The sequence below is a fragment of the Mustela putorius genome, unplaced genomic scaffold (assembly GCF_011764305.1).
Source record: "Mustela putorius furo isolate JIRA1106 unplaced genomic scaffold, ASM1176430v1.1 tig00003834_pilon_pilon_pilon, whole genome shotgun sequence".
Classification (NCBI taxonomy): Eukaryota; Metazoa; Chordata; class Mammalia; order Carnivora; family Mustelidae; genus Mustela; species Mustela putorius.
Genome location: NW_025421987.1, coordinates 4,588,877 through 4,598,718, shown reverse-complemented (window position 1 = coordinate 4,598,718; position 9,842 = coordinate 4,588,877). Strand labels below are relative to the sequence as shown.

The window sequence follows — 9,842 nt, the reverse complement described above, 5'->3', positions numbered from 1 at the left end:
CGGGCTAGCGCGCCTTGGGGGGTGGGAGGGGAGGAGCCGGAGGGGCGGGGCCTCGCCGAGAGCCGGCCCCTGAGACCGGGGCCGAAAGGCGCGTAGACCCTTCCAGTCCGACGGCTAGGCCCACAGAACGTCGGCCCACCTTCCTCCATCGAGATCCACGTGGGAGGCCTAGCTGACCCCCGCCAGCCTCCCGCCCTACCTGCTGCATCGCCATCGGGGGCCGTGCTTGGGCCTCCTCTTACCCTCTGGTCTCTCCTTGCCAACCTGTCCTCTGACAACCTCTGGCCACGAGTTCTAGACCTAGCTCTGCCCCGGCTCTTGAGAGATGGGGTGGCGACCCGTGTCAGATGGAAGGGAGACTTTGCATTTGTGGACTGATCCTCGTGTGGTAATTAGAGGCACGTCCACTGTGTAGCTGGTTTGTGATATTTTAGGTTGTTTTTTAGAACTCCTAGTTGGGCTGTACCCTGGCCAGGCCGGAAGCTCCCTCAGAGCAGGGGCTGCTTCCTGTTAACCGGTGTTCCAGCCTGGCACTGAGTACAGTGTCTTGCACAAAGGAGGGGCTCCAGGGACGTTGGCCGAATGAATGAAACTTTGAGAGTCCAAGCTTTGCGTGACTGAGATGTTTCTACTCCAGAGCTTCCGCCCTACAAAGCTTAATCTTTGAGCAAATACAGATGTGGAAAGGTACGTTTCTAACATTCTGAAAAAAAGGAGCATCTTTCCCACGTTTTTAATTGGCACCATGTTAAGGTTTTACGAAAGCGCTTTAATACCTCAGACCAGGAAAATACAAGACATTTCTTTTAAAAATGATTTGTGAAAAGATAGCCAGTTTTCACACTTTCCAGCTGAAACATGTAAATTTCTCAAGCACTGATCGTTCAAGCTGTAGATTGACCAGATTCTTCACTGCCTTCTAGGCCTAGGAGGATGTTTTCAACCCTCTCCTCTGCATATTTTAATTTTTTAAAATTACGGTATTATTTTTATTACTGATATTGGTGATTATAGCTTATTTACAATCCAAAGCGATTTTTTAAAACATTTATAAACAGGCAATTCCAAAAGCAATACAATAAGTTTTATTTGTTAAAAAAAATTATATAGTCACCTATGGCTACTCATTGGTTGATTTAAAGAGAATATTGTTATTTACACCCTGGACTGTTCTAGGAGATATGAGGGTATTTTCATCGTTCTAAACTTCTAACAATCTGATTGATATTATTTTACTGATAAAAGCTTTTATCTCCACAATTTCATAAAATAGCTAGGTAGCCACAAACATTACTAAGAATTTGTCCAGAAATTTCTATAGCTTGAGATTAATATTTTGTGTGATATTTATAAATCTGTGTCCAGTCTTAGAGCAGGGCCATATTCAAATACACAGGTAAATACCTGAAACCTAATTTTGAAATAACTCTTAAAAAATTCTCATAGCCCACACACCGTGAAGTAGATAAATAACAACATATCTTAAATATCTCTTTTTGCTCTCATCCACTGTTCTCATATAAGATAGCTGCTTGAATGCATTTGTCTTTCAAAACATGCCTTAACTCTTCTCCGGCCCTGGATGTGTACTTCAGATCTTTCCCCCAGCTCTCTTTCTTCCTGATTCCTTATGACAAAAGCCCAGAAGAACTGGTCTACAAGGCAGGACCCTTTTTAGGATGCTGAAAGATGGAAGCAGAGCTGATGCAATTACCCATTAATATGTATTTTTTTCCTTTCACAGTTGATTCCTTTCCATAGTTAACTCCAGTGTTCAGTAATACTGTGTGTTAATGGGTATGGTAGTTTTACAATAAGTTTTAAGGCAAGAGTGTGTGTGTGTGTGTGTGTGTGTGTGTTTTGAAAATGAGCCTCCATAATAGGTCGGGGGTCTATAATCACACATATCTTGTGGTGGTATCCCAGAGTCATAGAGAATACGACTCACTCAGTCACCAAAATCTATGAATTGCTTTCATAATCAGGACTTATTTTCCACTAAATAACTGTGTAACTCTTTAAAATCTGTTATTCCTTTGAGCTCAGAGAAGTTCAGCATTGTAAACAGAACAGTTTGAAATACCGTCGTCTCGATCCACACGTCAAGTTTAAATTGAAATACCAAACCCTTGCTTTTATAGTGGACAGAGAGAGTTCCGTTAGGTAACATTGAGGAAAAGTGTGCAGCCTCTGAGGGCCATTGGAGGTCTACCAAGTGGGATCTAAGACTTTTTAATTCTAAAAACATTTTAATAAATTTCTTAAGAAATTTCTTGGACCTAACCATCTGGCTAAATTAAAAGAAACTAAATCTACATTTTTTGCTTCAACTTCTTAAATGTCCATAAACTGGCAGTGGTTAAGAAAACATAAGCATAAAGAAAATTTGTAATCTTCATTATTTTCTCCATTACATCATGCAATAAAACTGACTTCCAAGAGTCACAACACAAACTCTCCTGATGAATGAGGCAATGGAAACTGGGCACACTAACCCCCTATTTTAAGTTGCATTAATTGTTGAAACCCTCCTTCCCTGCCCTTGCCATGCCCCAAAAGTGGCACATCTTTTTTAGAAGAAAATGTTTCTATCAAACTACTCAGACTCTTTATTGGTAATTGCTTAAGATTTGTTGATTTGTATAAAACAGTTTAAGAAAATGTTCCGAGCTTAGGGAATAGGGTATAATATTTAGATAGGCGGCACAATCTGGGCTCAAATAGAGCTTTATATTTGAAACCTCTGGTGTAAAATTTCCCTGGTTGGCAGGACATGTGCCATTGTTGTTTAGTTCCTTTCACAACTCTTTTGTTCTTTGTACTAACAGAGAAACTGACTTCTATTAGTAAGTAGTATATAAACACTGACTCTTATTCCATGTAACAAAATTAAGAATATGGTATATGCAATTAGCAAAAGGTTCAGAAGTATTATAAAAGAAAGAACTACTTTGAAATGCATTGTTAGTCAGGGTTCTCCAGAGAAACAGAAACAATAAGATGCGTTATGGAGAGAGAGATTTATTTTAAGGAATTGGTTCATGCTATAGTGGGTGCTGGTAAGTCTGAAATCTGTAGAGCAGCCAGTTGGCAGGCTGAAAATTCAAGCAAGAGTTGAAGTTGCAGTCGTGAGTCCAAAATCTATTGGTAGGTTTTCTGTTATGATCTTGAGGAAATAGTATTTATTCTACTCCCAGAAACCTCAACTTTTGTTCATAAGGCCTTCAACTGATTAAGGCCCACCCACATTATTTAGAGTAATCTCCTTTAGTTAAAGTCCACTGATTTAAATATTTTTTTTTAAAGATTTTATTTATTTGACAGACAGAGATCACAAGTAGGCAGAGAGGCAGGCAGAGAGAGAGGGGGAAGCAGGTTCCCTGCTGCACAGAAAGCCCGATGCGGGGCTTGATCCCAGGACCCTGGTACCATGACTTGAGCCAAAGGCAGAGGCTTTAACCCACTGATTCACCCAGGCACCCCCACAGATTGTAAATATTAATCACATCTACAAAATACCTTTCCAGCAACATCTAGTCTACTGTTTGACCTAACAATTGGCACCATGGTCTGGCCAAGTCAAGACCCAAGAATAACCATCACAGTGACCTCCATTCAATAGTATTTCCTCAAAGGCACAATGATAATTAAGTTTTAAAAATTTCCCTTAGTGAACAACATAAGGCATGTTTTCATTAAGAAAACAAATCCCCGTGTTTTTTATTTTCTTTGTTCTTTTCAACCTGTTTTTTATTTCCTTTGTTCTTTTCAATCAGTTGTTTTGTGGTGAAGAAGGGGAAGAATGGGGGAGGGAGGATCAGATGTGTTCACATGCCCTCTTCTGTATAACTTTGTCAAATATTTGTGCTAGAGCGTTGAGAACACTGTGTCCGTTAGAGAGAACCAAAATAGGGCAAATAAGTTACTCACAATCTAGTGGAAGTTAGAGATATGTAAACAATCTACCTTACATATTACATATTCCAAGTTATGTTTCTAAATTCAGTGTCTCCAAAAGGTAAAAAGGCAATAGTATGGAAGGCATATAAAAGGGTTTGGATGTGATTGGGCTCCCAGCTGAAAGGAAGTTTCACAGACCTATAAGGGCAGCATTGCAAACCTTCCTTACAATTTTTCCGTATGGACAGGTCTTAGAAGGGGAAAGGGCATAGCATAAGGAAATTGTTTCTAAGGTGGGGTCACTCCTCGGTTGCACCACAGAGATGGCTAGAATTAATCAAATTCACACAGCAAGTCCTGACATTTGATGGCCTAATTAGAGTGATTATGGGTACGCTTTAAAAATATGCTTTGTCAGCAGATGATCCAATGAGATGTTTCCATAAAGAACATGTTCCCACTCCACACCTGGACCAGGAGCAGCTCAAAACATGGAACTAAAGTTAGTACATTAATAATTGTTTGTGATGTGGTTGGCAAAAACACTTTGTAATTGTGCTCACAGGAGTGCTTTAGGGAGATAATTATAGCAGGTCAGTTTTTTCTCTACCTGGTAGGAACGTTTCAGGAACTTTTTTGGTGATTAAAAAAAAAAAAAAAAAACTTTGTATGTATGAATACATATATATATAAATGTTTATAATATCATATATAAATAAAAGCTTTATCTTTCTTTGAGAGGGAGTGAGAGAATGAGAGAGATTCATGACAGATTTGTGACACACACATATATATAAAATATATATAGGTAACATGTACTATATATTGTGTGTGTGTGTGTGTGTGTGTTATACTAAAGTGCTCACAAATAGTTTTTTTTTTTTCCTCAGAAGGAAAGTTGGCGAGAACAATAAACTAGCTGTGACTTCTGTATATATCATGAGCAACAACTGAAACACAATGAGGGCAATAGGTGTGGAAGGAAGCAAACAGTAGAACAAAGTTGGTAGGTTGGTAATTTTTGTTTTGCTTTTGCTTATAACTGCAGCATGTAAATACTGAATTCTCATAGTGTTGAGGAACTGAAATGAAAGAATAATACTTCTCACCAGATATTCAGCACGAACGTTATATAAAAATGTAAATAATTATAGGATGTGAAAATGTCTCAGAGCAACAGCTATTGAGGGAATATAATTCACTTGTCTTTTGATATGGGTGTGTAGTTTAGGCTAATTTCAGTAGGGTTTTTTGACTATGATCTGTGTTTAATACAGAAGTCCCGAAATTAAGTGATGGCTCTTTATTTTGAATTTTCTTCAATAGTACAGATATTATTCAATCTTATTATTTTTAAAGCAGTGTTGGAGAGGGAAAAATTAAGTTGACCCTTCAATTTTCGTCTAGCTGGTCTAAAAATTAAATTGACATGAGACAGATTAATAGGAGAAAAAAAACAAAGTTTAATAATGTGCGCACAGAGGCCCAATAATAAAACTGAGACCTAAAGAAATAACCAAGGCATGTCAAGACCAAGCTTCTATATTTTTTGGACAAAGAAACATAAATCTGTGAGTAGTTGACAGGACAAAGTAAATGTACGTTCAGAAGCTTCAATTAGTAAGGAATTCTAAATAGAATTTGGTCCCATTAGTAAATTAGTAAGAGTAGCCAGGTTTGTTTATATAGGCTTCTTTTCCTGAATTCCCTATCTTTGGTGATAAAGATGTCTCTTTACCTCTTGGTACAGGGAGGATACCTTTCACTTGGAAGATTTATTTCCCGCTTTCAGGAGACACAGGAGGGTCAGAGTATTCATCTTGCACTGGATATTTCTTAAATAACTTTAGTTCAAAATAATCGATATGCCATTGTGGCACATTTTGGGACAGCCTGGGTCCCTTCAGCAGATAATTCATTACATACATAACTAAATATTTAAAAAATATTGCAGGGGCACCTGGGTGGCTCAGTGGGTTAAGCCGCTGCCTTCAGCTCAGGTCATGATATCTGGGTCCTGGGATCGAGCCCCAGATCAGGCTCTCTGCTCAGCGGGAAGCCTGCTTCCCCCTCTCTCTTTGTCTGCCTTTCTGCCTACTTGTGGTCCCTCTGCCAAATAAATAAATAAAATAAAATAAAATATTTTTAAAAATAAAAAATATTCCAGATTGTGAAATTATTCATGTATTTGTATTTACAAGTCAGAAGAAAAATGACCCAGGGAAGACTTTTAAAAAGGAGTAAGCCAGGAAGCACCACTCTTCTTTCTTTACACTCATTTCCTGCATGTTTGAACCCTTGATCTCCTGGCTTTGAACACCGTTGTTGTGAGAGGACTCCCTAATTAATAGTTCCAGCTCAGACAGCAGACTTGTATAACTAACAGCTTAATGAACATCTCTTCTTGGAGTCTGATAGGTGCTTCATGTACATAACATGTCCCAAGATGAATCCTTGGTTGCCTTTGCGCCTCAGCCCTCAATAAACTTGCCCCTCCTGCACTGTTTATCTCAATACAACTCTTGTACCCTTGGCTTAGGTCAATGATTTTGGAGTCAACAAGGACTCCTTTCTTTCTCCAGTACCCCTTAGGCCATCCATGAACAAATCCTCTTGACTCAGCCTTTGATTTTGGACTGTTTTTGAGCCACGCAAATGGCAAGTTTATATGCTTCAACCCAGAATCTGACTATTTTTATCACCTTTATGATTTCCCTAGTTTATACTGTTGTGTGAATTATTGCAATACCCTTATGCAAAGTAGTTCAGAGTGATCCTTCTATAATGTAAGTTTGATTATGTTATACCTACCCCCAGCTCCCACTGGCTCCCATTTCATCCGTGATTAAAGATAAAGGCCTTACAGTGGTCTAGAAGGCCCCACAATATCTACCCTCTTGTTTCCCTTCTTCCTGTAATCCATCCTCTACCTCTCCTGTTTCATCTCCTATTGTACTCCCTACCTGTTTCTGGTCTTCTTCTTCTTCTTTTTTTTTTTTTTTTTTTTCTTTTTTAGTAGGCTCCAGGCCCAGCCTAGAGCCCAGTGTGGGACCTACACTCACACCCCCAGAGATGATGACCTTAGCCAGGATCAAGATTCAGACACACAACTAATTGAGCCACCCAGGCGCCCCTTCCTACCTATTTCAATCCAGTGTAGTCTAAATTAGTTTTCTATTGCTGTCAAAGCAAATGACCACAAATTGCCACAAATTTAGCACTTTAAGACAGTACAAATTTATTATCTCACAGTTCTACAGGTCAGAAATGCGGTTGGTTTAGCTGTTTTCTCTGGTTGTTGGCAGAATTTTGGGCTATGTTTGTAGGACTGAGGTCCCTTTTTTCCTTGCGGTCTGTTAGCTAGGGCTTGCCCTTAGCTTCCAGAGGGCTCTTTCTGGTCCTTGCTCAGGGGACTTTACATCTCTGAGCCAGCAACAGTGTATAGTATTCTTTTCATACTTGGAGACTTTCTAGTTTACTTTTCTGCCAAATATCTCTTTCTATAGCCAGGAAGTTCTCTGCCTTTCAGGTTCATGATATTATGTGAGACCCACCTTGACAGTCCAAGATAATCTATTTATTTTAAAGTCTGGAACTTTAATTCCATATGCAAAGTTATTTTGTCTGAAATATAGAAGTGTCACAAGTTCCAGAAATCGGGACATGGACAGCTTTGGGATACTATTATTCTGCCTACCATTGGGCCTCTTGACCAAGTATGTTCCCATCTTAAGACCTGTATGCTTGCTGTCTTGCTATCTGGAATATTCTTCCACTGCATAATTACACAGCTGATTCCATCACTTCTTTCAAGTTTTGCTTAGTTATCACCAGATTCTATCAGCCCTTTTGGCCAGCCTTTAAAAGAAATATCCATTTGCCATTGCTCTTTTTTTTTCTTTAACCTCTTTTTTTTTTTTTTTTTAAACTTTCTCTTACCATTGCCTGACATAGAACATATCTGTTTACTTGTTTATTATGTGTCCCTCTACTAAAATTCCTGGAGATCAGGGACTTTGATTTATTCCCCAGTGGAATCCCACTACCTACAGCAATTCCTGGCATATGGTAAACTGTTCAATAAATATTTGTTGAATGAATGCAAATCACCAAAAAAGCCCTAGAGCCCTCACTCCATTAATCATGTCTGAAAAAAATGAGTCAACTAAGTATGAATTGACCTAATAGAACAACTTTAAAAAAAAGAAACTGTTACTCAAAAGTTAATTATTAGTTTGTCAAATACCTTGCTGAAGTCTTTAGTGGCAACTTCTATGGCATAGCCCAATCTGTCATAAAAAGAAAACTGTTTGGCATTTCTTTCTTTCTTTCTTTTTCTTTCAGACTTACTGATTTATTTTAGAGAGGGAGGGAGGGACAGAGGGAGAGAGAATCTTGAGCAGACTCCCTGCTGAGCAAGGAGCCCAATATGGGGCTCTATCTCAGGTCCCGGAGATCATGACCTGAGCCAAAAATCCGGAGTCCAATGCTTAACTGACTGAGCCACTCTGGTGTCCCCCAGGGTTGGCATTTCTATCCTTGGCATACATAAAGTAGCTCAAAGTTTTCATATCTTCTCTCTCTAAGTGTTAACAAGCTTTTTAATAATCTGTTCTAAAACTCGAGCTCAAATCTGTAGTTTTCAGAATCCATTTTTTCCATTTTTCAAATTAAGGATATATCTCACTTGCGAATTCTTGGTATTTCTCTTATTTAAAATATTTCCTCAAAGATTATTGACAGTGAACCCTAAATCTATAAATGACTCTAGAATTAGAGCTATTAATCCCCTCAAAAGTTATTATTCCTTCTTTTTCTTTAACTCTCCTCCTTATGATGTTTGTTTTGTTCTTTCTTGTTTAAAATTGCTTTGCTTGCTGGGTGTGGTGCATAAACAATGAATTTTGGATCACTGGAAAAAAAAAGAAAAAAAATAATAAAATTGCTTTGCTTGGACCAAAGAATGAGCACAAAATGAGATTTTTGAAGATTTTGCTTTCTATCTCCATATACGCTACAAAGAAATCTGAACACTTTTCTCTGACTTTAGCTAAACAGTCCCTTGTGGGAGTATCAGCTCATCCTGACATTTAGCCTTCCTTTCACCATTGTTAAGGGGTTCAGCCTGGGTCTTTGTCATCTGTAGCTGATCTGTCCAGTAGCACCTCATGCAGTCTCTTTAAGTCCCTATGCATGTTTCTCTTTACTTTCCTCCTGGGTAATATCTTTAATAATGTGTGCAGAATATTTTAGAGTTACCCATCCCTCCTGAGCTATTTTCTATTTAAGTATTTTCTCAATTCAGAGCTCAGTTTGTTGAGGTCGTGATCTCAGGGTCCTGGGATCGAACCTGTGTTGAGCTCCCGGCTCAGGGGAGAGTCTGCTCAAGGATTCCTCTCTCCCTTTGTCCCTCCCTCCACTAGCATGCATGTACTCCCCCTTCTCTCAAAGAAATCTTTAAAAAAAGAATTTTCTCAGTGCAAGCATACCTATCCTTCTGAATTAAAACACATTAAAAAAAAAAGTTTTTGAACCCATGCTAAGTGCAGACAAGAAAAACTATGATACACAACAGAGCACTTTTTTCTCAAAGTGTGGTCACTGGACCACCTGAATCAGAATCACAGGACAGGAAAGAGTACTTATTAGAATGTAGATTACCAACTATGGAATCAGAATTGGAAAGAGATAGATGAGAGGCTTGGGAATCAATGCTATTAATAAGTTTCTCAAGTATACTTTTTAAAGTTTGAGAACTTTATTTGTCAAGGATATATGCAGAAGCATAAGCCGCTGCTCTTAAGGGGACAATACTATATTTAAGATGATAAAGCCTAAAAATAATACGTGGCAAATTAATGGCATAGAAAATAAGTGCACTTGAGTCAGCAAGTCCAGCTGTTAGGGGTGGGTTGAGGGCTATTCAGGTTTCATAGAGCAGG

The 9,842-nt window shown here is 38.7% G+C and overlaps 1 long non-coding RNA gene across 3 annotated transcripts in view; it reads left to right on the top strand.

Annotated features, from left to right (window-relative positions):
- LOC123394361 overlaps window positions 1-9,842 on the top strand; it is a 49,681-nt gene that overhangs the window by 1,390 nt on the left and 38,449 nt on the right. For 2 of the 3 annotated variants that reach the window (XR_006609048.1, XR_006609046.1), the window contains exons 2-3: window positions 4,322-4,402; window positions 4,791-4,906. This is a non-coding gene — a long non-coding RNA (uncharacterized LOC123394361). Of the gene's footprint in view, window positions 1-25; window positions 688-4,321; window positions 4,403-4,790; window positions 4,907-9,842 lie in introns of those variants that run through there. The other variant, XR_006609047.1, reaches the window with a different exon arrangement.